Source organism: Malurus melanocephalus, unplaced genomic scaffold, assembly GCF_030028575.1.
Source record: "Malurus melanocephalus ecotype Western Australia unplaced genomic scaffold, MMel_1.1 scaffold_80, whole genome shotgun sequence".
NCBI classification, from domain to species: domain Eukaryota; kingdom Metazoa; phylum Chordata; class Aves; order Passeriformes; family Maluridae; genus Malurus; species Malurus melanocephalus.
In genome coordinates, this window is record NW_026623312.1 from 2,391,911 (window position 1) to 2,415,333 (window position 23,423).

The 23,423-nt window shown below is 41.2% G+C and overlaps 1 long non-coding RNA gene across 1 annotated transcript; it reads left to right on the forward strand.

The window, feature by feature from the left end:
- Positions 1-11,238: 11,238 nt before the first annotated feature.
- LOC130574347 (uncharacterized) lies at positions 11,239-15,913 on the forward strand. Its single transcript, XR_008965426.1, has 2 exons — positions 11,239-11,493; positions 14,935-15,913. It is a non-coding gene; the product is annotated as an uncharacterized LOC130574347 (long non-coding RNA).
- The last annotated feature ends 7,510 nt before the right edge of the window (positions 15,914-23,423 follow it).

A 23,423-nucleotide genomic window follows, 5' to 3' on the forward strand; every position in this document is an offset into this window, starting at 1 on the left:
AGTGACTCACTGGGCAAGTAGTTTCCATTTGGAAAAGTTAAGCCAGATTTGGGAGCTGTTTACATCAACACAATACACTGCTTATTGCATACACAGTATGAGTGATACCAAGTCTGGAAACTATCATGCCTCATCTAACCTCAGAGTATTCATTGTTAGAGAAAAAAGGCAGGAGAAAAACAATGGAAGAGTTGAAATCCAGCAATAAACTGGAACTTTCTAACTAGGTCACCTGGTGCTGTGATCCCAGCCTTTTAACTTCTCATGTGTCCTCAGCTAAATTAGGAGAAAAGGTAGTGTATTCAGTAGGAATTCTGTCTGGAGGGCATGCTGGAAAGAATCAAATTTAAGCACTGTATCACCAAACAAATCGTGTCCTGTAAACAGTTCTAGATCAGCTTCTAACAAATACACTCACACACCTCTGTGCTGTGTGTACTCAGCTGGGTGATTTGCCTGTCTGTTTATTTCAGGGAACTGTTAATTCTACCAGTAAGATGTAAAATGAGAACTTAGGGACAGGATTTGAATATTTGTAAACACAGTTGTTGAATGGACTGGGAGCAAGAACGGGTAGGAAACCACAGCAGAACAAAGGATATACATTGTTTATTCCTTGTGAGCTTCTGTAGTTTCTCCCTTTAGCCAAGTTCCACCAACCAGTCACTTCTTGGTAAACAAGCTGGAGGAAATTCCTGTCAGTGACATTATGCTGCAGGAGAGGAGGCCAGAAGAAATCCTGTTTTGGCAGGGCATGAGGTGAGGATACAAACACGTGGTTGGGAAAGCCTTTGCACAAGCAAGGCTCGTGTGATAGACTGTTTTTGATGCAGGAAGGTGACTGTGGCTGTGGCAAAGTATATATTTATCAGCAAGAGTGCTCCAGGCACTAAGGAACTCTGTAAACAGACTGTGCCAAGCCTGGCTATTGAACATAGGAAAGAAGGCCCTTTTGCCCAGAAAAATCTGACTGCAACAGGATGTGAGCCCGCTGAGGCCGTGCAGGTGAAGACAGAGGCAATAGTCACTCCATGGACTGCCAAGTTTCCAGTTCATCCCAAACTGAGAATTTCCCATAAGAAGTTGGTCTGGAGCTTCACGCAAAAATACGGAGACAGGAAAACCCCCTAAGACAAACATATTTTAGCTTTGTGATCAGAGGTTGGCATTGCTCCCTGGCTGGTTCCCAAAAAGTTTTTTAATGTAGTGTTTTTCTGCTCCTTCCCCTCTCCCCACCCAGCCCCATTTCTTTGAAACTCTTGATACATCGCAACTCTTTGTCTTGGCCACACTTTTGTGATGGTGAAGGGAAGGATGGAGYATTGTGTCTGATAGGTAGATATCCCCCAAATCAGAAAACTCTTTTTGTAAGATGTGTGTTATGTGAGCAGAGGACAGTCACAGCCAGAAAAGGATGGTGACAAACAGTGTGGCCTCTTTAAACRGCTCCTAGGCAATGTCTCTTGCCAGTCCAGAGATCTGAGGTTTTTTCATAACCAGAATTCATTGACCTCTCACTGAATTTCTTTATTCAGTGATTTCTATCAGATGAACAGTGACCTTGTTTTCTTCTTCAACCCTTTTCTTTAAGCATTGTTTCAAACTTAATTCTGTGCCGTCACATCACATACAGCTTTTGCCATCCCCCTATGCTGAGAAACACAGCTGGGAGGCTAAAACCACTTGTGATGCCTCTTACTYAAAAAACACTCATAACAAATCTCTCTAAAATATCCTGCCAAATGGCATCTTTGTAAATCTCCCTGTCTAACATCATATAAGGGAGCAGACACCAGAAACTCAGTATGCAGAAGAAGGAGAAATCACTAGCTACCCAGCTGAAGCAAACAAGAAAAATTCTGTAACTCAAGAGTGCTTTGCAGATCTGCCCACTTCTTTTTTTTTACGAGGCAATACAAATCCTTTTCAATGGCTGTTAGAAACTTGGAGTAATGGGAATGGCTGRAAGTCATAAAAAATTAACTTTGAAGATATCAAACTTCATATATATCAAACTGTATAGAATTTGAACAATGCTATATAATTCTGCACTCTGTAGGCAGTCAGATAGGGCTATTTTAAAATTAGCTGCAATTTGCATAACATATTTTACTGTTATAATTCAATGTCTGTATTTATAGCCATGTCATTACAAGGCAGGGTTTTCTTTTTATTTTTCCCTTTGGCTGGAGTTTGTGATGTGTATGAAAACTGAGTCTGAGTCATGCACTGTTTGTTCCAAAAGCACGAACCAGATGAAGAGACACTGGGTTGTCCCAAATTTAGAAGACTGTTTGATATGATAATTCCAGCCTCCAAGAATTTGTCTCTTAACTAAGCAAAGCAAACCTTTTGGAGTTGACTGATAGTTGGAAATAGCCAACTATGCACACACACTCCAGTTCTAAATAAAGGCTGGCCAGAAATTTGTTCAAGCAACATGACACTTTTGTTTTTACATATTCATGCAGAAACAAAGAAGGCAATGAATGCCAATGTCCTGCAGAAATCGTCACCTACAAGGCCTGAAAATCACTACATGAGCACACTGCTGCAACAGAACAAACAAGAAAAGGTAATTTCACTGCATTTTTTATTTTGGGAGGATTTAAACTTTCCCAGCACAGACACATCTTTCCTTTCCAGTAGACTTGCCACTTAGCAACCATTTGAACTCACATCAGCAGAGATGCCTGGACAGGAATTGCCAGAACAAAATTCTCAGAGGCTGTATGTATAGATGCTTCAAACTCCAAACGCTGTACTGGGGAGACATCTCAGTCTGTCAGGATGTGAAAAATAAGCATATTGTGGTGAGACAGATGAAAATAATTTCTGATTGATTTGTGTGAAAGTATTACTGTATCCAGCATGAGCTCAGCTATAAATATGTTCCAAAGAAATGTATTTGTTAGCAACTTGATAGCTTGCTATTCTTCCACACTCTTCCGTCTGCCTGCAAAAAAACCAAAGTGATGAACAAAAAAAACCCAAAATCAAACCCCAAACCAAACAAATAAACAAGTTATGAAAATGTTTATAAGAAACATTTGGTGTGTCTCTTCCCCATTTTTCTGAGAAGTAAAGTTGAGAAAATGTTAGTGACACAAGTGCGAAGCTGGCAGGTTGATCTGCCCCATGGCAAGAGTAGATGCCAGGGCTGCTTCCYGTGAAACAAACATTTTAGAGCAGCAAGTCTATCAGACTGTGTCTGATAAACACAGTCCTTGCATCTCTCATCCTCCTTTGTTCACTGTTGTCTTGATCACTCATGGGATAGATAGAACACAAAATGAAAGCAGGCAGAACAGCAGAGCCAAAGAGGGAGGGTGTCCATATTTTGTCAGGTTTGAATTTCAGTATCTGACCAATCAACACAGATTCCTTGGATATGTTCATGTGGTATGGTACTGGGCGCTGTGCCATCTAGCTGACTGGGATAATGGCAGCATTGCTGTGATAGGGCAGCAAAAAAAAAGAAAAAAAAATAAAAGAAAATGACCCAAGCAAACCTTTCAGTGTCTTGGGAGCCAAGTGTGTTAGACAAGCTGTGTCCACACAGACATACCAGTGCCCGGAACGGTCCTGTTCACAGCTACATGCCTGTGCTGTATTCCTAGGAAGACTTGCTCTTTGTCTTCTACAGTCTTCTGTTTTTGGAATAAGCCGGTCCTGTTTGGGCAGAAAAAACACTGGAAATGAGATGAGCAAGATTCCCTGCAGGTCATTGTCCCTGACATTATCCCTGATATGTACTAAGGRATGTACAGTTTTGTGGAAGTCATCAAGCAGAGGAGACAATAGTCATCTCTAATTCCTGTTTCAGTGCTATTTTCTGAGCTAATGAGGCATGTGGGTAGAGAAATTAGGTAATTTCTAATGTGAAATTCAAATATTGGGCCAAAATCTGTCCTTCCTTCCTGCCTTCCTGCCTTCCTTCTTGGCTGAAGCCCCCCAAAAAATAATAATAAAAAAAAAAAAACCCTAACTCGAGACTCTTACATACTAAGAGATAATTGGGCAAAATAAAAAATTAGCCAATGGAATATGATGCAGCAAGCACCAGACCTTTCTAAGAACCTGGTGTCTCCTGCAATCTCATCAGCTTGCTCTAAACTTCCTTGGGATGGTGTGGCCAATCATGGTAGTTTGACCGTCTCTGGATGCCAAGTGCCACCAAAACCACTCTGTCAATGCCCTTCTCAACCTTTCTCTCTGGGGAGAGAAAAGTACAACGAAAAAATACAACCTGGGTCCAGGTCAGGACAGGGAGAGACATCAGTCACTAATTACTATCACAGGCAAGACAGACTCTGTGAAATTAACTGAAATTATTGATGAACAAATCAGAGAAATATCATAAGAAATGAAATCAAATCTTAAAAACATCTTCCCACATCCCGTCCTTCTTCTTGGACTTGCCTTAGCTCCCAAATCCTTTATCTCTTGCCTACCCATGGCACAGGGAGATGGAAATGATGGTTCCAGTCAGTTCACTGCACAATGCTGCTCCTTCCCCCTCACACGATTCCTCTGCTCCAGCATGGGGTGTCTCCCATGGGAGACAGTTCTCCATGGGTTTCAATGTCTGCTCTTCCCATCGGATGCCGTTCTTCATGAACTGCTCCAGTGTGGGTCCCTTCCACAGGATGCAGTCCTTCACTAGCAGCCTGCTCCATCCTAGTACCCCACACTGTCACAGGTCTGACCAGCAAACCTTCTCCAGCGTGAGCTCCTCTTTCCATGGGGCTCCTCTCTTTATCTCCTCTCTCCTGCCAGGAGTCTGCTCCAGCATGGGCTTCTCCAGTGGCTGCAGCCTCCTTTGGGCATCCCCTGCTGCAGTGATGGATCTCCATGGCCTGTGGGTGGATCTCTGCTCCCCCTGGATCTCCCTGGGCTGCAGGGGCACAGCCTCTTAAACATGGGATGCACCAAGGGCTGCAGGGGAATCACAGCTCTCACTCCTGGAGCACCTCCTGCCCCGCCTTCTGCACTGACCTTGGGGTCTGCAGGAATGTGTTACTCTCACACATTCTCATTTGGCTCTGTCAAATGCTTCTGAGCAGTAACTTTTTCTCCTTCTTGCAGAGGCACTGCTACCACCGCTGGTGGCCTCGGCCAGGCCAGCAGTGCATCCATCCTGGTGCCAGCTGGAATTGGCATCAGTGGACGGGGGAAGCTTGTGACAGCTTTTCGCAAAAGCCATCCCTGTAGGCCCTTCCCCCCTGCCACAAAAATCCAATCCATCATCTACCACTGCAAGGGAGGAGTATGGGTATTTCAAGGCACACTGTGACAGGGGATTGAGAACCTGTGAGGAGCCATTTTAATCTTGGTTTGCCTCAACACTACCTGTCAGAGGCATGTGGGGGAAGGGGTGCACACGTGCAGCCTGCAGGAGGCAAACAGGAGATGGGTGAAGCCTTGTCTCTGGGGGGATTTCGCCTGGCAACACCTCACGTGGGCACCTGGAGACACTGCTCTCCTCAGAGACATTTCTCCGATCGGATGGTGGAAGGGCTCCACCAATGGAAGAAGCTTGGACTGGACCAATGATCTCCTGGTCAGCAGTCAGACTTTGGGAGGAGCCWGGGGSTATAAAAATMAACTGCACCATGAGTCTGGGGTCTGCTGAATTTCGGTCTGTGGAATTCGGGGCCAGTTGAACCGTGCGAGTTGAATAGGGCTGCACTTGGGGGGTTGAATTGGTGTCTGTTGAATTGGGTGCAGCTGAATTTGGGGAAGCTGGACTTTAGACTGTGGAACTTCGCGGAGTTTTGTAGGGGACTTTGCTGAGCAGGAGTTGGGGGTGGATTTTATCCTCGCTAGCTCTTGCTCGCCCTCCACGTATCCACCTTCCCTCCTGGGCACTCGGCAGGACACCATCTGCCCTCCAAGCCTGCAGTGCAGCGTCTGCCTCGCCTSGCTCCTTTGCTGACCCAGCCTCCGCTGTCCTCCCTGTGCCACCTGCCTGCCTCCGACCTCGCCCGCCGCCGCGATCCTCTCGTCAACTCCACCCAGGGTCCCGGTCCTGTCCGAGTGTCCACTCACCGTGTGTCCAGCAGTCCATCGCCACAGGAACCACTCCTCTCCCTGAGCCGCTCTCCCTCCGGCAGCAGCGCTCACCACCGTCACGTGGACGCCGACGGCACYCCCCGGTCCTACTGGTGGTAACGCCCGCTCTCTCCCTCTGTCTCCTTTACCCATTCCTTTCCCATTTTCCTTTCTCTTTGCTGTCTTTTCCAGCCCCCTTTAGTGGGCAGCTACTTCTTCTCCGTTTTCGGGTTACCAATAAATGGTTCTGAGATACAAAGTTTGTCTCGTTTGACTTCATTTCGTTCTTGACCATCCTTTTTAAAACAACTCCTCGCAGTTCCCTACATTTGGAACGCGACAGAACCAGTTGCTCTCCGCAGATTCAGCCTAAAGCTCCTAACAGATGTTCCTGTCTGACCCTTGGCAACATGGCATTGCTTAGGATAATAATTACAATTTGAATGTCAAAGGAMCTTGCTATGCCAAGCTGCTGAATGCAGTTCCTCTTCCTTACCTGCCTCTCACAGTGTATTGTGTGGGTTTTTATTGAGTGCATGCTGAACACTGAATGGATCATCATTGTTTTCTGAAACCACCACTATGGCACCAACAGCAATGTCTTTTGTTTGCCTTGAAGCTGTTTCACTTGAGGAATGTATGTCAGGGAGGGAAAAGTACTTTTTTATTCATCTCATGTTTGAACAAGTTATCCCGTAATGTATGTACCTGCTCAGTGTCAGCTGGTGTAAAAAGTCCAAATATGAATGGTGATCCAAGAGCTGCAGCTTGGTGTAAATCTATGCACCAATGGAGTTCYGTCAATTTGCCTTGAAAAATATAGGCAATTCTTCTATTTTCGTGTCTTCTGCTAGCACTATAACTCGTAGATAGTCTGAGTGACCTTGGTGTTATGGCAGGACAGCTATCGAGGATAAAATTCCTCAGAGTTACCAGAAAAACCTAAGAATTTTTTATTTATCTGTGAGAGACAAAAGTACTTGGTGTGACTTCCAGCCATGAGTGTATCTGAGGTAACACAGGATGAAACTTTCCCACTGCATCTGTGGCCTTGTATAATTCAGTTCAGTTGTAAGGGATGGAACCCTCTGTGAAATATAGTGCCAGGGGCACTGAAACTGTTGACACTGATCAATCTTGCAGATACAAATTCTGGTTTCATCTCATGACTCCTGAACAGCCATCAGGTGACATTAAGTCATTAATGCCACAGCAGGTAATATTAAGCCAAATATGGACACTTCTTCATAGTTTTGGATAGCAAATGCACTTACTGGGTAAGATATTCAGAAGYTGGCGGTGGTTGGGAGTAGAAACTTGAACACAATATGTTAATTCTGCATTTTTATGTGGGATACACTAGGAGATCTAAGGAGGTCATGTTTAAAAATAGAGTAATAAAATTAATACAGTGCTGTCCACCCTGCACGGCTGGCATGACCTGACTTGATGAAGCTGCACATACAGAATGGCTTTTATTTTTAGGGCACTCTAGCTGGGATAACAATGACTCGGCTGATAGTGACGCAGAGGGTATAGTTTGTCTTGATGTCTGGCACTTATTCTTGAAAAGAACAGAGAAATGTATTTAAGCTGTCAGGCCTTGATTGTTTCATTAGGTGGTGGTACCTTTTGCACAGAAGGAGCAAGGGAGCTGCTGAAAGAAAGAATGATGWGCAGCAATTCTAGAAGGGCACAAAGGTGCTGCAGGAGTTACTTTGCTTCCTTTGTTTCTTCCCAGTTCATCTCTGACACAAGGAGATATTTAATTTTTTAACATAATGACTATTATTAAAACCAGTTTGAACAATTTCATGAGCTCTGGGGTGTATATCTATATYTCTGGGAGATGTATATTTTTAGATACGAATGAAACTAAAAGAAATCATGCCTCTGTATCTGGCTTTTGTGTTTCGATACCTAATTTATTGATGACAAAGATGACTTGCATTTCTAAATATGCCTTTTGTCCCATGGGATGTGAAAGTCTTTTTAGAGACAAAGCATATAGGTGTGAACCACTTCACTTACCCTGTGAACTTCAGCCACCACTGGGGTGGAAAYTGTTTGACTGTGCAAAGCAACACAAGACAACATCTTGGGCTAGAAAGTAAAAAAACATTAATCATGTTCAAATGAAATTATTACAGAGCACCCGCACATCTGAGAGCCCTAATAACACTAATTGGGTAGTGGCACCAGTGCTGACCATCAAAGGTCTGAATTTACATACTGTCTGAACAGACAGCTTTAGAGTTATACTTATGGTCCAAGAAGTCTATACATGTCTCCCCCTTCCTTGCTGGAAGGTGTACTGAGACAGAAAAAATTCTGGTGGAAATCTTTCACATTGTAAAATAGAGAAATACAGCAAACTTCCCACTTGTTCCGACCCAGGAATTCAGAACCTCACCAATAAAGAGCTGGTTATATTTCATTACCAAATCTGATCCCAGAGGTAGGTGGTGTTTCTCAGTCATATTTTTCATTCCACAGTGTTTTTTCCCTCAGATACAAAGGGTGGAATGTGATTAATGTCTTCTCAACTCCCGCACTTGCTGCTCTGGAGGAGCTTAAGGGAGGACTTTTCACAGATGTCCTCCTTTATCCTCCAGAGAGGGGATGGCAGTAGCTTGGCTCTTTCTCCTGTGTGGGCTATGCTTCTCTTAAAGATGAGTTGGCTGATTTATTTTGCATTCCATTTTTTAATTATCTCCTTTTAAGCTGGGAGGCATTTTCTTAGTCCGCTTTCATTCTTGTCTTCATGCATGCTGACACAACCACAGATGAGTTATACAAGACTGAGAGACCCTGGGTCTGATTCTCATCTAATGAAGATTTGATTCTTTGACACTGCTTTGACAGTGTAAATTGGTTAAAACCATCCCTAGCATCTATCCTGCGCATGCCAGAGTATTGGAAATAGCCTGATTGTAGACAAGAGTTTGGCTTTCTGGTACTTGGAGAATAATTTTTAAATCAGCTGTGTTTCTTCTGGGTGGTATGTTGTGTCTCCAGCCTGGGTTCAGTAATGGGTCTTGAAACAGACGCAATTAGGGGAGGAAAAGTTTGTTCTTCTTTGCTATGAAGTGTAAGTAGAAGCGCTGAGTGCAAGAGAGACAGATGAATCCTGCAGCTTTCCACCAAATGCACACTTCTCACAGACTCAGACTTGAGGYATCTATTGATTTAAGTTGAGTTCCTCATAATTTAAAATCATGAGAGGACTGAACAGAGCAAGGAGCAGAGGAATATCCTAGAGGAAATTGGTCAAATGACCAAATGAGAATTCTTTTGGAAACTTCCTCTGGGAGTGCCCTCTAAAACCAGGAATTAAAAAAAAAAAAAAAAAAAAAAAAAAAAAAAAAAAAAAAAAAAAAAAAAAAAAAAAAAAAAAAAAAAACAAAAACTGTTGCAGAGAGCAAAGTAAATAAAAAGGCAAAAGACTTCCAGAGAGAAAAAAAATGCTCTTACACCACAGTGGTATTACCTGTTGCATTTGCAGTGAAAGAGAGCATAGGAAAAGAAGGTGAGTTGCAAGAAAAGTCCTTAAATTAGTAATACAAGATACCGGGCAGGGCAAGCTTTCTCTAATGAGCTTGCTACATGCAAAAGCTGATGTTAGTGTTTTATAGCTCCCTCCACCCTGAGGTCCAAGCCACTAATTTTTGCTTTGAAGTTGAGTTGCAGTTTCTGCCAGGTGATTCACAATGATTCATTGTGTTGCCTAGACCAGTATGATGCTTACTTGGTAATTTAAAATCTTCACAGTTCTTTAGATCTAAGTTTTAAATGCTTAAAGTGTTGCACCTTATTAAGGTCTTAGGTTTCTGTCTAAATAGGTGTGAGCATTATTTGGTAGTCAGATTACTCTTAGTTATCAAAATGGTTCATGTTGCGCCATGATTAGGAAATGATGTTGTTACATATCCTTCATAGGTGGTGTGTGAATCCATCTACAGGTAGTCCTAAGCAGTTGATAAATATTTGCATATCTATCCACTGAAGTTCAATACTTGAAAGGTGAAGAACATGGCAAGAGCTTGATATATATCAGATTATGCTTTTTTGTGTGTTCTCTCATTTTCTGAAACAGAGTGGAATATGTTCTGTTCTGTTTACCTTGTTAATTTTGAACACCTACGAATTTTGGGTTGAAAGWCGTTCCTTTGGTCTTAGACTCACTCTAATTCTGTTCTGTGCTGTGAATTCTTAAGGGTTCACTTCAGAGATTTCTGACTAGCTCCCTGTGCTTCAGCCTCTATGGTCCTTGTATCCTTTTCTTAGGATATGTAGCATGGGATTAATGTCCAGATTAAATATCAGAGTTGAGCTGTCAACAATAGCTTTTGAAYGGTACGGGTGCCCACTGTGAAGTCCATGTGGTTTTCTAGACTCTTTTGATCAGGTTCTCATTGACTGTAATGGGATTTTGGACAGTGAGCCTTCTGTCTGAGCATAGCTGTGACTCACAGTATTTAGCACTTTGTGCTTTGTGCCTCTGAGCCAAATTGCATTCTTAGATGAATGAGGTTGAAGGTTTGGGGGTTGATTGCATTGTGTTGCATAAATATTTGGATACCCTAAAGTATCGAAGATATCTGCCTGAAGTGGTGGCTCCAGCCCATGAGGAGGCCTGCAGCCTTCTGGAGAGACAGATGGAGGCCAACTGGGACACAGCATCATGTCTGACGTGGCACCAGACCTCTGAGGGAGGGCAACTGAGTCAGGGCCTTGGAGCCCATTCAACTGGCATTCCTCCTAGAGATAAATGCCCTTGGTCTTCACATTTACACCTGTTATTTTTTATAAATCCAATGGTTGCTGTAAGGACATTATTATTATTAATATTATTTTAATTATTATYATTAATATTAGTCTTTATTCTAAGACTAAACATGTTCCAGATGGAGAAGCACTTTGCTGAGGACTTTGCACAGACCGTGCTTCTTGAACTGAAATTATTGCACTTGGATGCTGGCAGTTCCTGAGCAGAGCATAACTCATAGCTGAATTGCCTAATGGAGCCTGTCAAAACTTGATGGTAAAAGGCTGTAAACAGGTAGCTAATGAGCAATCAGTGTTGAGCCCAACCTATAGACATAAGCCATGGAAAGGATTTATCACTGGGCAAAGAGAAATCACAGAAAATTGTGAACTATTCACCTGAGGTAAATTTTTTCCCTTGTGACTTATGATAATAATAATGGTTTTCTTGGTGTACTCTCTCTCTCATTCACATGTGAAATACAGATGCACGGGAGTAAATGGGGTTTGGTTTCTCTCCACCCAAGTCACTGGTCAAGGCACATGACATCATTCACCATGATGCAATGGCTCCTTCTTTCTTTCATCTGGGTTGCAACTGCCTTTCCCTAACCTTGCCAGACTGATCCCAGCCAGTTTAAACTAAGCTTTATGACCARGATGCCCAACCAGGTAAGTCTGGCAGACAGAGAATACCCTCTGTCCGAGACAGAGAAATCCCTCTGCAAGATGGGTTAAATCTTTCAGACAGTTTGGGGTTGGCAGCCTGTCCTGGGAGCTGCTCCTCTGGGACTTCTCTCATGAAACTTTTCTGTAGTCAGCTTCAGTTTTCTGTTCCTTGTTAAGTGATTAGCTCCTAATTTACAGCTCCTTATATGTTGCTTTTAAGCAAGTGTCAGTTTCATTCACTTCCTCACTTTCAATTTATCATCTTTTCTTTCCTGTGTACTCCATTAGTCTTTTCCTCACTCTAACTACTTCAGCGTAGGCATGCTGCAGCAGAAAAAAAACATACTGCAACAATTTTGCATGTTCCAAAGCCTTGGGTTATTAATATTTCTATTTTCTCTAAGTTCTTTACATCTTATCTCCATCTCACCTGTTTGTAAAGCATCGTCTCTTGGGCTTAATGGAAACTAAATTTGACTCAGATTTTCATAACCTTGACAGATATGCATTGTTTATGTTTTTATGGTTTTATGTGTACTTAATGTTATCTTTCCTTTGATAGCTTGAAAACAATTAATCATGAGGACCAATAAGAACTCAGTATTTTAAATACATGAAGATATGCCCATGAAGTCGTAAAGTAAAAACTGGAAAATATGAAGGAAAAGTCACAGTTACAGAGCACTGTATTAGAAACAATAAATAACTGCTGAMCTTAAATGTGATAAAGTTAATTACATTATGGAGATGATCTGATACCTCAACAACTGCTTATATATGCAGAAGAGAATTGCTGTTCACCTTTCCTTCTTTAAAGTTAACAGAAGAAAGCAGAAGAAAGAAAGAAAGAAAGAAAGAAAGAAAGAAAGAAAGAAAGAAAGAAAGAAAGAAAGAAAGAAAGAAAGAAAACTGCTTTGAGATAGTATGTTGCAATACAGTTTTTTTTCTTGTGATTTCTTATGATGAGTCTATATATGCATAATATATACACACTTTTCTAATCACACAGTGTGCTGCAGTCATACAATATTAAATTGCAAATGGTTAGACTTGAACAAAACAAAGACTGCTGTTTCACTATACATACAAATTATTATGTTTGATGTACTTTTTAAAAGTCCTCTCACACACCTGCTGATTTGATAAATTTTATGAAGGATGATTTTGACTAGAACTTCCAAGGGAATTTAGAAGTAAACAACCAGACAGTTTAATATAGGATTCTAGARGTGCTAGAAATCTATAATTTTTTGTCAGTAGATTTGTCTGATCCTCTAAGTTCTTGTCTTTTTTCTGCTTCTGTGATGTAACTGCTGATTAGTAGAGGTAGATTTTCTTATTTTGCAAAAGAAAATTGAAGGAAAATGTTGCATTTCCTCTCCATCTGGGCCACTGGTTTATGGCATACAGAGAAATGCAAGGCAGAGAGAAAATGGATTCTGGGATCATTTGCATGCTCCATCTCTGCCTCATATGGCAATGAACACTTGCCTTTTCCCAGCCATTGCAGTATCACTGACTCCTTTGAAGCATCCAGCAGCATTCCAAGACTGAATAACTGAAGTCAATGGCTGTGTCTTTTCATATTAGCTTAAGATGGACTGGCCAAAGCTAATAGCCAGATCCAATTTTCTTCCTCTATTTGGTCATAGTTTTCTATAGCTGATCATTTAATATTTTCGGTGGGCCACTCATGGTTTGTAGGACATTTGGATTCCAAAAGAATAAGAAATTTAAAATAGCTTAGTGGTGGAACATTAATGAACAAAGAGACTCCTCTTCAGTGAGTATATGTTGTGCATTCCTCTTTTGTTTCATGCCATCTCTCCTGTCTGATTAAACTAGTCTGCAAATAACTGGATGGTATAAAGATTCACTGCCTTTTCAGTCTGTAAGGGTTTAGCTGAAGGACTGAAACCACCACACACCAAACTGAAACCCTTCCCTAGGTCTTGAGCAAATAAAATTCCTAGTAACCTGAGTGGATTTTTGTCTTAACGAGAGTCACATCAAGACCTTGAGATTTGGCTCTTTATCAATACAGAGAATTACAGGTACCTTAATGAAGTTCCTGGCTTTCTGAGTTTAATAATTTGTGACATTCAGTTGCCTCTGTCTCCCAATGACTCAAAAAGTAAAAGAATAACCTGCTCTACCAGTAAAAATACTGCAAATATAAGTTAATTTCCTGTAAGATCTATTTTTAATTGTGAAGAAAAATGATAACTTGAGAATTTAAATGCAGCTAGCAGCAGAGCTGCTACAAAATAAAGACTAACGAGGTAAACAGGAATAACAAAAGTAATGTCACTGAAGAATCATTCATAATAATTCCTATAGTACTGCTTCCTCAAGCAGCAAACYCAGTAGTAAAATTTGGTTTTCTTCTCTGTTTATAAATGCTTTTTTAGTAATTATCTTCCCAGCAGTTGAAAAACATGCTTGAAAGGTTTGCTGTGTGCACTGTCATACTCAGTAAGCTCCCAACCAGCCCATGGAAACATTCAGCTGTGGGACACCCTGTCAGGACCCTGTCATGTCAGGACCCTGTGGGTGTGATGTACATATCCACAACAGCCTGGATGGGCCTGAGATGTTTTTCCTTGGTTATTAAAATTAAAGAAATTAAACTGAAATAAAACCCCCCAAAACACAGAAGACAACCCAACAACAAACTCTTTTATCAGCTTTTATTCCCTGTGTTCATGCAAGTACTTCTCAAATATATGGAACAAAGAAAATCCACCATTATCTCTTCAGAAGGAAAGGTAAGCACATAGCTCCAAAAGGTGCTGTTTGATTACCTTCTTCCATACAATGTTACTGAGGTGTACTTTTAGCGTATTGTTGCTGAAACTGTGTTACAATTGCAAATAAGGGGTAAAAAAGTTGACCACAAACACAATTCCACATAAAAAGCTGCCAAAATTTGATCTGTCCCAGGTTTCAAGCAAGGTCCTGMGGTGAGCATGTGGTTGATGGTGTGGTCCTGGTTTCTGGAACACCCTAATGTCTAGTCTAAGCTAGACATTGTTTTACTTCCTATTCATTTACGCACCCTGAAATTCTTTAGTATTCCAGGATCATCACTCCTTTTAAAAGCTTCTTGTGGCTGAATGTTGAAGTGCACCAAGAGCTGAAAGGTATTTAAACGTTATAATGATTCCTTATAATTAAATTTACTCTTTTTAATCAAAGATGCAAAACAGTATCTGTAGCTCTCAATGAAACTTCTGTTGAGACAATAATGCAAAACCAGCTGAATCTGCTTTTACACATTAGAATAGCTCTTATTATTTCCTAAAGTCCTTCTTGAGAAACAATTATTTTTAGGGGTGGTCACCATACCCACATACATGTATGCATGTATACATACATGTATATGTATGTGTGTGTGTGTACATATATATATATATATTTGTGTGTACAAATGTCTCCTAACAGAAATTTCAGCTCAGAAGAAYGTCAGCCTAACAGCAAAGCTGCTGTAGTCCATGAAGGGAATGATCTCTGAGCAGGCCAAGACCATGAGGAGAATACTGGCACAGAGAACAAGAGAAACTTGGAGCTGCTTCCAGCCATGGCATTTGCAAGATTCAGCATCTGTCATGGGGAAACCAACTAAAGCAGGATGTTAGAATGTAAAATTCTTGTTTCTTTTAGAGCAAGAAAATGAACTCAGTAAAGATCTTTTTTCTAAGACATTCATTTTGTCTGAAATGAATATGTCAGTTTCAGAAACCAGTTTCCAGCTAGCTCCAGATGAAAAATAATCTTGTTTTGATTTATGTATTTAATATTTCACACTGAAAATGTAAAACTACAGCAGTAATTTTATAGTGACTGAGATCAGAAATATAAGGTTAATTTATTATATGTATTATTTAGCTTTATAAAACTATAAATCAACATTACTGAAGATTAAATGTATGTTAGACTGTGAGGACCTTTTGATGTATAATAATGTTTTACATATGACCTTTGAAGATATGATGTTAATCTGAATTATTCATGGAAACCTTGGATTTTCCTTTGACTTAATCAAATTAATAAAAGGGTTTAATTTCTAAAACCTATTAACACGCTGCAGGAGGAAAGCAACAGTAATGAATTTATCTTCCGTGGGGTTTTTTTGGATTTTGGTTTGCAAGGGACTAAGCAAACAAAGGGAAGCATGGTAATCCTAGAGGTTTTGTACTTTTCTTTGTAGTAGAACCTGATCACAGGGCCACTGTTTGGAATCTGAGACTGGTCTAGTTATGAGCTCTATAGTTCAGGAATTATCTCAGCTGTAAAAAACTGGACAGAAATTGCAACAGAGGTGTCAGACCAAGAGCAATTTTTAAAATCAATTGTTTAAAAACCTATGTTCATTTACAAATGTCATTATTTATTACAAATAAATCATTATTTATTTACTGGAGTAATGTGGCTCTTTCAATGTTCCATTGTAATATTTTCTTTTTCTTTGAAAAAAAAAAAAAAGAAAAAAGAAAAAAAAAAGAAAAAAGAAAGAAAAAGAAAGGTTTAATTGTGGGAATGTTTTACTCTCTTAGTAAAGAAGTGATGTGAGCCACAAGACCAGCTTGCCCTGTACTGCCCCAGGTCTATGCACAACATTGCTAAAATATTTTCAAAATCTATCGGTAACATTCGGGCTGTTCCAGTGATAAGTTTCATATGCACAATCTGATGTGTTATTTTTCATACCTTTACGSCTGTCTTGGCTTGAAAGACAGGTGCTTGCCAATGAAGGCAAGGACCCTCCCTTGGAGTGGTGGATATGACCCCTCCTTCCCTCTGAATTATTACAGCTTTGAAAATCACAGGCTTTCAGGAAAAAAAATATGGGTAAAAGGGAATAACAGTTTTTACTAATATGTATAACAAGGTGAAACAAGTAACAACCACGATAGCCACAAACCCAGTGACAGCTTCACACACAAACACACCCCCCCACCCCCCCCCTTTGGTGCCGTTACAGTCCCATTTGGCAGGGGTGCTGTTGGCTCCCAGCCGGGCAGGGTGGGTGCAATGATTCCACAGCGGCTGTGGGGGGCGCTGTGGCGCGGGTCCMRGCTGGGTTCAGATCTTTCAGTGGCTAATGGTGGACACAAACCGGTAGAGATGGACGGAGAAAAGAGTTTCTCTGCAAACTCACAGGGGAAAATGCTGATCGCAATGCGCCTCTGGACAGCAAGAAACCTCAGAACGGCCAGATGAGCAAGGAGACCAGCAGAATCCCACGGCTGTGAGACAGGATGGAGCAGAACTCAACCACTGCAGCTGGAATCTCAGGGATTCCAGCAAGGCACAGGGGCAGAAGATCACAGTGCAGCAAACAGGAACCAACGACCGGAGATACTGGGCTCTGAAGGAGAGCTCTCCCCCGTGGGCAGCAGGTCCACCGTCCTCCCCTGAACCAAGCAGGGCAGGAAGGGAAGCTACCCCCCCCCACCCCGAGCCCAAAACTCTTGTGAGAACTTCCCTCTCTCCAAAGGGAAAAAAAAACCTGCCAGGCAGGAGACGTGCCCAGGGAGACTGTTCAAGTGGGGCTAGGTTCTTTTGTCTTCATCAATCACCCAGCCATCAAAAGGATGACCTGGCAATCAGTGTATCCCAGAAACAAAATGGGAAAGAAAAATTCCCCAAGAAAGGAAACAAAAGGAGAAACCTTAACCCACAACAACACCCTACACGGCAGTCAGATCAAATTTGCAGCACCCTAAAATGAACCTTTTTAAGACTCTGCAGATACAGTCTTGCTGCAACACATTCTAATCCGTATCATGTGTTAACCTAAAAAAAAAAAAAAAGAAAAATACATGTCCAGGAGTATAACACATGACTTTTTTTGACCCTATTTTAATGTTCAAAAGATGGTCTATATTCGGGTATTCTGTATTTTTTAAGTGACTAATATAATGAAAACTGTACAATTAGAGGCAAGATATCTAAAAACATGGGTCTACTGATGAATTTCAAAATTTACATTAGGATCCATATTTACCTACATATGAGAGCTATTAGGAATTTAAATACTTATTAAAACAGACTATTTAGGTGCTTGAATATAGATTTAAGATGCAATCCTGGGACTGTGGAAATCAATGGGAATTTATTGCAGATTTAAACAGATCTGGGATTTTGGTCTTAGTCCTTAAGAATCAGAATTTAAAAGGTACTTAGCAGCTAAAAATGCAGACAGGCAGTAGGATTTTCTGCTGCTTATGTTCTTGATATGTGGTATCAAGGGGAACTAAATTCCCATGTGCATTTGAAAACCTCACCCCACCTCTATCYACAGTGTCAAAAGTCTCAATATTGTTGATATGTCAACCCAACCAAATGTCCTACTGATAACATCATTATAGAAATTTAAATAGTAAGCATTCATTAAAAAAAAAAATGTTTGAGTAGAATATGAAATACAACATCATAAGGGTTTCTCCTGTTACCCATGTGCCTTTCCTGGTGTAAAGATAAACAGATGCTGGGTAGCCTCACTGAGAGAGAAGCCTGTGAGGGGTCTCCTGCGTGCTGGACAGTAGGGATGGTGCCACAGAAAGGGATGGTGCCACAGGATAGATGTGTGCTCMGGAGTGATCCACATCCCTCCCCTGCAGCGGCAGGAATTGCCTGTGAGGGTGAGTTTTGTGCAGCACCTTTCACACTGAGCAAAAGCTTGTACAGCCCGGTGAAGCAGAGAGCCCCGGGGCAAACTGTAATATTTGTGCTGATCTGATGCTGGGCCTACAGCTGGGGAGCCACCGCAGCCCAAGTGAGTGGTCTGCATCAGCAGCTGCCAAATCCCACTGGTATGGGAAGTTTGCACTCAATGGTGTGCTGCGAGTGGTGCCTTTGCTCTCACAATGTTAGAATGAATTTGAGCTGTTCTCCAGTAGAGGGGGAAACCCCTTCTTGGCTAGGATGCAGATTGATTCAGTTTTCTTGTGATCTGAGCTTTCTGTTTAAGTCAGGTTTTGGGCATATTGTTCTGTTTCTGGGGTTTTTTTTCTGACAAATGCACTTTAATAGTCTTGTCTTCCTGCCTACTGTGTTGTTCCTTCCCTTTAGAAGGCAGTAATACCCATTTGTGTGGGGCAATTGAACCTAAAACCATTCCTGGCACTCATAGAAATGATGTACCAGAGTCCAAAAGAGACCAATGTTCCCCACCCTCAGAGGTGTGGTCTGCAGTTTTTGGGTTTAAAAACTACATCATGGACTTAGTTTTGTGGCTCCATAAAGAAAACTGGACTGAGCAAGGAACACATCCTCCAGATGCTTTCCTACACCCTAACTGACTTTGGTGGAAGAGAAATTGTTCCTCAGAGGTGATTTGTCAGCTGTCCCTCATCACATCATCAGTTGCACTCAAATGGAAGGTTCCTTTTGGCACACACTCCTTATTGCAGTCTCTTAGCTGATAATTAAAATTGCATTTCTGAAAAGTTTCCTGTAGTTGCAGCACATTTTGTAGTTTTAAGTGACTTATTCCAACTTATGATTTTGGCATGGCTGCTGGAAAACATAAGGAAATGGATGATTCTCTACAGTCCTCCCAGTAATTTAGAAACATTGCTGAACATTAGCTCAAATTGTAGGGAGTACTGGCAGAAGGGTAATATATTGAATGCATTCAATATATGTAATATATGCTGCTTTCAACGCAAATTAGAAAAATAATAAATCTTTTAGGCTACCTAATGCATTTATTTTTATATAAATCATATTTCCAATACTTGAAAGAGTTTGTATAAAAGAAGGCTGTGTGGAGAACTCATAGTAACCTTCCAATCTCTGAAAATGAGGCCTACAGGGAAACTGGGAGAGAGGAACTAGGAAACAGTGAGAGGGAATGGAGGAGACAGGGAAGGGAACTCCATTGGGAATTGTACTGATTGGACAAGGAATAGTGGGTATAGATTAAAAGAGGGGAAAAGGATACTAGCTATTAAGAATTTTTTTTTAATTCGAGGCTGGTGAGGCACTCACACATGTAGCCCAGGGAGTTGTGGATGCCCCATCCCTGGCAATGGTCAAAGCCATGTTTGATAAGGCCTTGAGCAACCTGTCTCGTGGGAGGTGTCCCTGCACATGGCAAGTGGGTTGAGACTTGATGATTTTCAGGTCCATTCCAGCCCCTTTCTGTGGTTTCTGTGGGGAAGAAAAAAAATGAATCAATATGTTTAGACCAGACTGGGCCATCTGTCTCTACAGCTCTCATATTAAGTCTGGAAATGGGAAAGCTGACAAGCAGAATTTAGTCTGGGATTGCTGGGAAATGAGCGAAACTGAATGCTGAAAATTTACAATGTGCACRGGTCAGTCTCTGCTAGAAGAAGGCATGGGCTTGGGGTCAAACCATCTGGTTTTGTCTCTCCTCACTTTTTCCTTCTGGTTATAGATGGTGCCCTGCATGCTGACTCGAGTACAGCTGTCTCTGAGGGACAACTCTTCCATTTCCTCTCATTCCCACCTCCTCTGTCAGCACAAGAGAAGCAGGAAAGAGTCCATGTTTTAGCAGGGTTATCTCCCTGTTCCTGGCAGTGTGCTTCCTAAACAACTTGTTTTTCCTGCACTTTGGCTGTGTTTCATCCTTCGCTATTTAGTGTCATCTTAGTTGTGTTTTCTTTCAACTGCTTCTGATGCAGTAAGTGAAAAGTTACTCCTGTTTTTCTTTTTCTTTCCTGCATCTCACTAGGCTCCTGAGTTTTAGCCGTGCTTCTAAGTTTGTCATTTGGTTCAGACTCTGAAATATATGGGCAAAATGAGTGGAGAAATAGCCAAGTTTGAAAGGGCTGGAAAAAATTGCACCACCAAATGTCCCTCAAAGATGGCAAATTCAACACAAAAAAAGAAGCACCTTTTCCCCCTCATCTTGCAGCTGGTTCTCACGCACAGGATATTGTTGACACCTAGAAATCAGAGACAATTTGGGATTAAACAATTAAATTGACGTGGATATAAACTGCAATTCAAAACCTAAGGACTTTTATATTAACAGAAAATCCTAAGTGTTTGCCTTTGGGTATCAAGGGTAGAATAAAGCTTTAATTGCTAGGAGAGGGTGAAGCAGATTCTCTGTCATGGGCAGAGATATTCAAACAGCTGCCTACTTCAGAAGCTTCTGATGCTGACAGCTGGAGACAGAATACTGGGGTAGATGGACCAAATTTGTCTATTTTGTATAGAAGTTCCAATGTTATTGTGTTATTTTGGATGAAAATGTGATTAAATACAGCTATATCTAAATAGTAAAATCTTCCACATAAAAGAAACATGCACTTTCACACAGTTCTTTAACAACATTTTTTCCCTCTAAATACAATGAGATAAAGAGAGCCATTTGGATCACCATTGTGAGTAGTCACTGTGACACTGAAAGAATTATGTGTTAGTGCCATGCCCTGAAGTTAGATCGTGGGTGGAGTCCCCTCTGCCTACTGTAATTTTGGTATTATCATAGTAGCAATGTCATTGAATATTATCCTATCAAAATGTTACTGACACGTTCTACATGTTCCAGAACTGATGCTTTGCCCTTTTTTTTTTTTCTGAAAACCAGGTGATTGGATGACTTTTGTGAATGGCTTCTGGAATTAGTCAGCATTTTTTTAGCGAGAGCATTTCACACTTTCATTCTGCAGGGAAAAAAATAAAAACAAAAGCTCCAAGTTCCTTTAAAGTGCTTGATGAAGCAACAAAGTGAGGAAACTCCTAATTGCCTCTCTCAGCTAGTCCAAGCATGCTTTGTTATTTCAGCATGCAGATTGCATTAAGCATGGTTCCAGGATTTCAGACGACACAGAGGGAGTCTCAGGCTCTTTGTGTGTACATGTGCTTTACAAGCAAATACTGAACATCTTTGTTGTGGTTTCATGCCCTCGTACAGCAGGGGAAACATTTTCAAGTACACRTTGGTTGTAAGAGCTACCAGTGGCTTGTTTTTTATCATTTTGCCCACAGAATATTTGTAGCGTAGGTCCTTTGTTTATAAAGTAGGTGAAGGAGAAATGGCATTTGCATGACTGTGTTGCATTAAGGCTCACAGAAGAAGAAATTCCAAGAAAGTTATGGAGGCTGAGATTGTGATGAGGGCTTTGCTCACTCAGATTCTGAAATAATACTTCTGAGGAGAGTTCTGGTGACTGTGTCCTGCGAACCCATGGTTGGTCTCCTTCCAGCAGAAGCTTTCCCTGCTGCACAGTGACCTGTGTCAGGCACCCAAATATGCAGTGCAAATTAATGCAGAATCTCATTCCTGATCTCAGGCTTTATCCAATGTTATGGAATTCTGATAAGGCAAACAACTTCCTACTGACTCTCTGTACCAGCTAATTTTAACTCATTAAGTGTCTGAGGAGGAAAATTCACACATGCTCCTCAAAAAGTAGGCTGTGCTTTCTGACTGAAACTCCAGACTAAACTGCTAGTCATAGAAATGGCACTGAGAGAATAATGTGAGGCAGGCAAATCTAACTGCAGCCTAAGTGAGATATGCAGGGACTGAAGACATCATCTAGCCAATAAACCTATGCTTGTATTATCAATTGCTCCATTTWTTTTTTCTTTTTTTATATTACATGCCAACACCCATGGCAGTGGGATAATGAAATCCTTATATTGGATTGACTGGTGCAAGGGAAGCATGAAAARACATCTAAAAATGCTCTTAGCCACAGCCTCATGACAGAAAACAGAGACCCCTACTGCTCCCCTGAAGTGTCCCTGTTGGCAGAGCATTAGGAGGAAATCTTTTCACTGAAATATGTCTGGCGCAGAGCAGTGCCTTTTACCACACATTGGGTGGATTTTGCTGAATTTGGCCTGCTGCATCAGTGTAATTCTCTTTCTGGCTTTATAAGAGTCAGATAGATATAGTTTAGCAGGTCTGGAACACTTCTCTCTCCCTCAGAGATACATACATTTTAAGAAAAATGCTAAAGCACAGAGAAATTCATCTTGAATTGTGATGACCAGTGTTCTATCACAAACCAATATCAAGAAGAAAAATGTCATAGATCAGCTATCATGTAACATACTGGTTAATGACTTCTTTCAAGCTAATCTGACTGTCTATTTTCTGTTCATGTGGTGCTGAACTTTTGGGACTGATCTTCAGTCAGGGTGGTGAAGCACTGGCATAACTTGTCTAGAGAAGTGGATGCTCCATCCCTGGAAGTGGGGTTGCATGGGGCTTGGACAAACCTGCTCCAGTGAAAGGTGTCCCTGCCCACGGCAGGGGGTTGGAACTAGATGGTATTTCAGGTCTTGCAACCCAAACCAGGTTGTGATTCTGTGATTCAATTCCCTGTCATGACAGCCAGCCCATGGTGATTAAAGCCAGGGCATCAGGTCATGGGCTGTATTGTTTAGCCAGCAAACAACAGATACCCAGCCATCTTTCCTAAGAAATCAATAGATTTAGAAAAGGGCAGAGTGGACTGGCAGCCCTTACAAAAGTGTTTCTGAGACAGTCAGGGATGGTTTGCTAACATATAGCTTCAGTAAAGAAACATGCAGTATTATTGATTAAAATCCAAGTATTACATGCTTGGCTAGAGCTTTTGTAAATTTCACTACTTTTTTGTTTCACTGTAACCTTAGGAGGATATACACAAAATGCTATTTTTAAGGACTCTGTTTGTTCCTTAAGGGAACAAAGAGAAAGTTTTATACTTTGACCTGATGCTAACTTTCCAGAGGGTTATACTGTTATCTGAGCTGCCAGATTAAATTACTGGTAATACATTAACATTATTAAGTAAACAAATACCTCATGTAAAAATCCTGATTCTGTTTATTGCCTCCAGAGCTCAGTAAGCCAGGTTTGTTTATATCATGTGCAAAAACATTTGGTCAATAAGAAAACTCTGCTAAATAATTACTTAGGAACAAGTAACATCTCAAGTTGTTTGTTGTTCAAA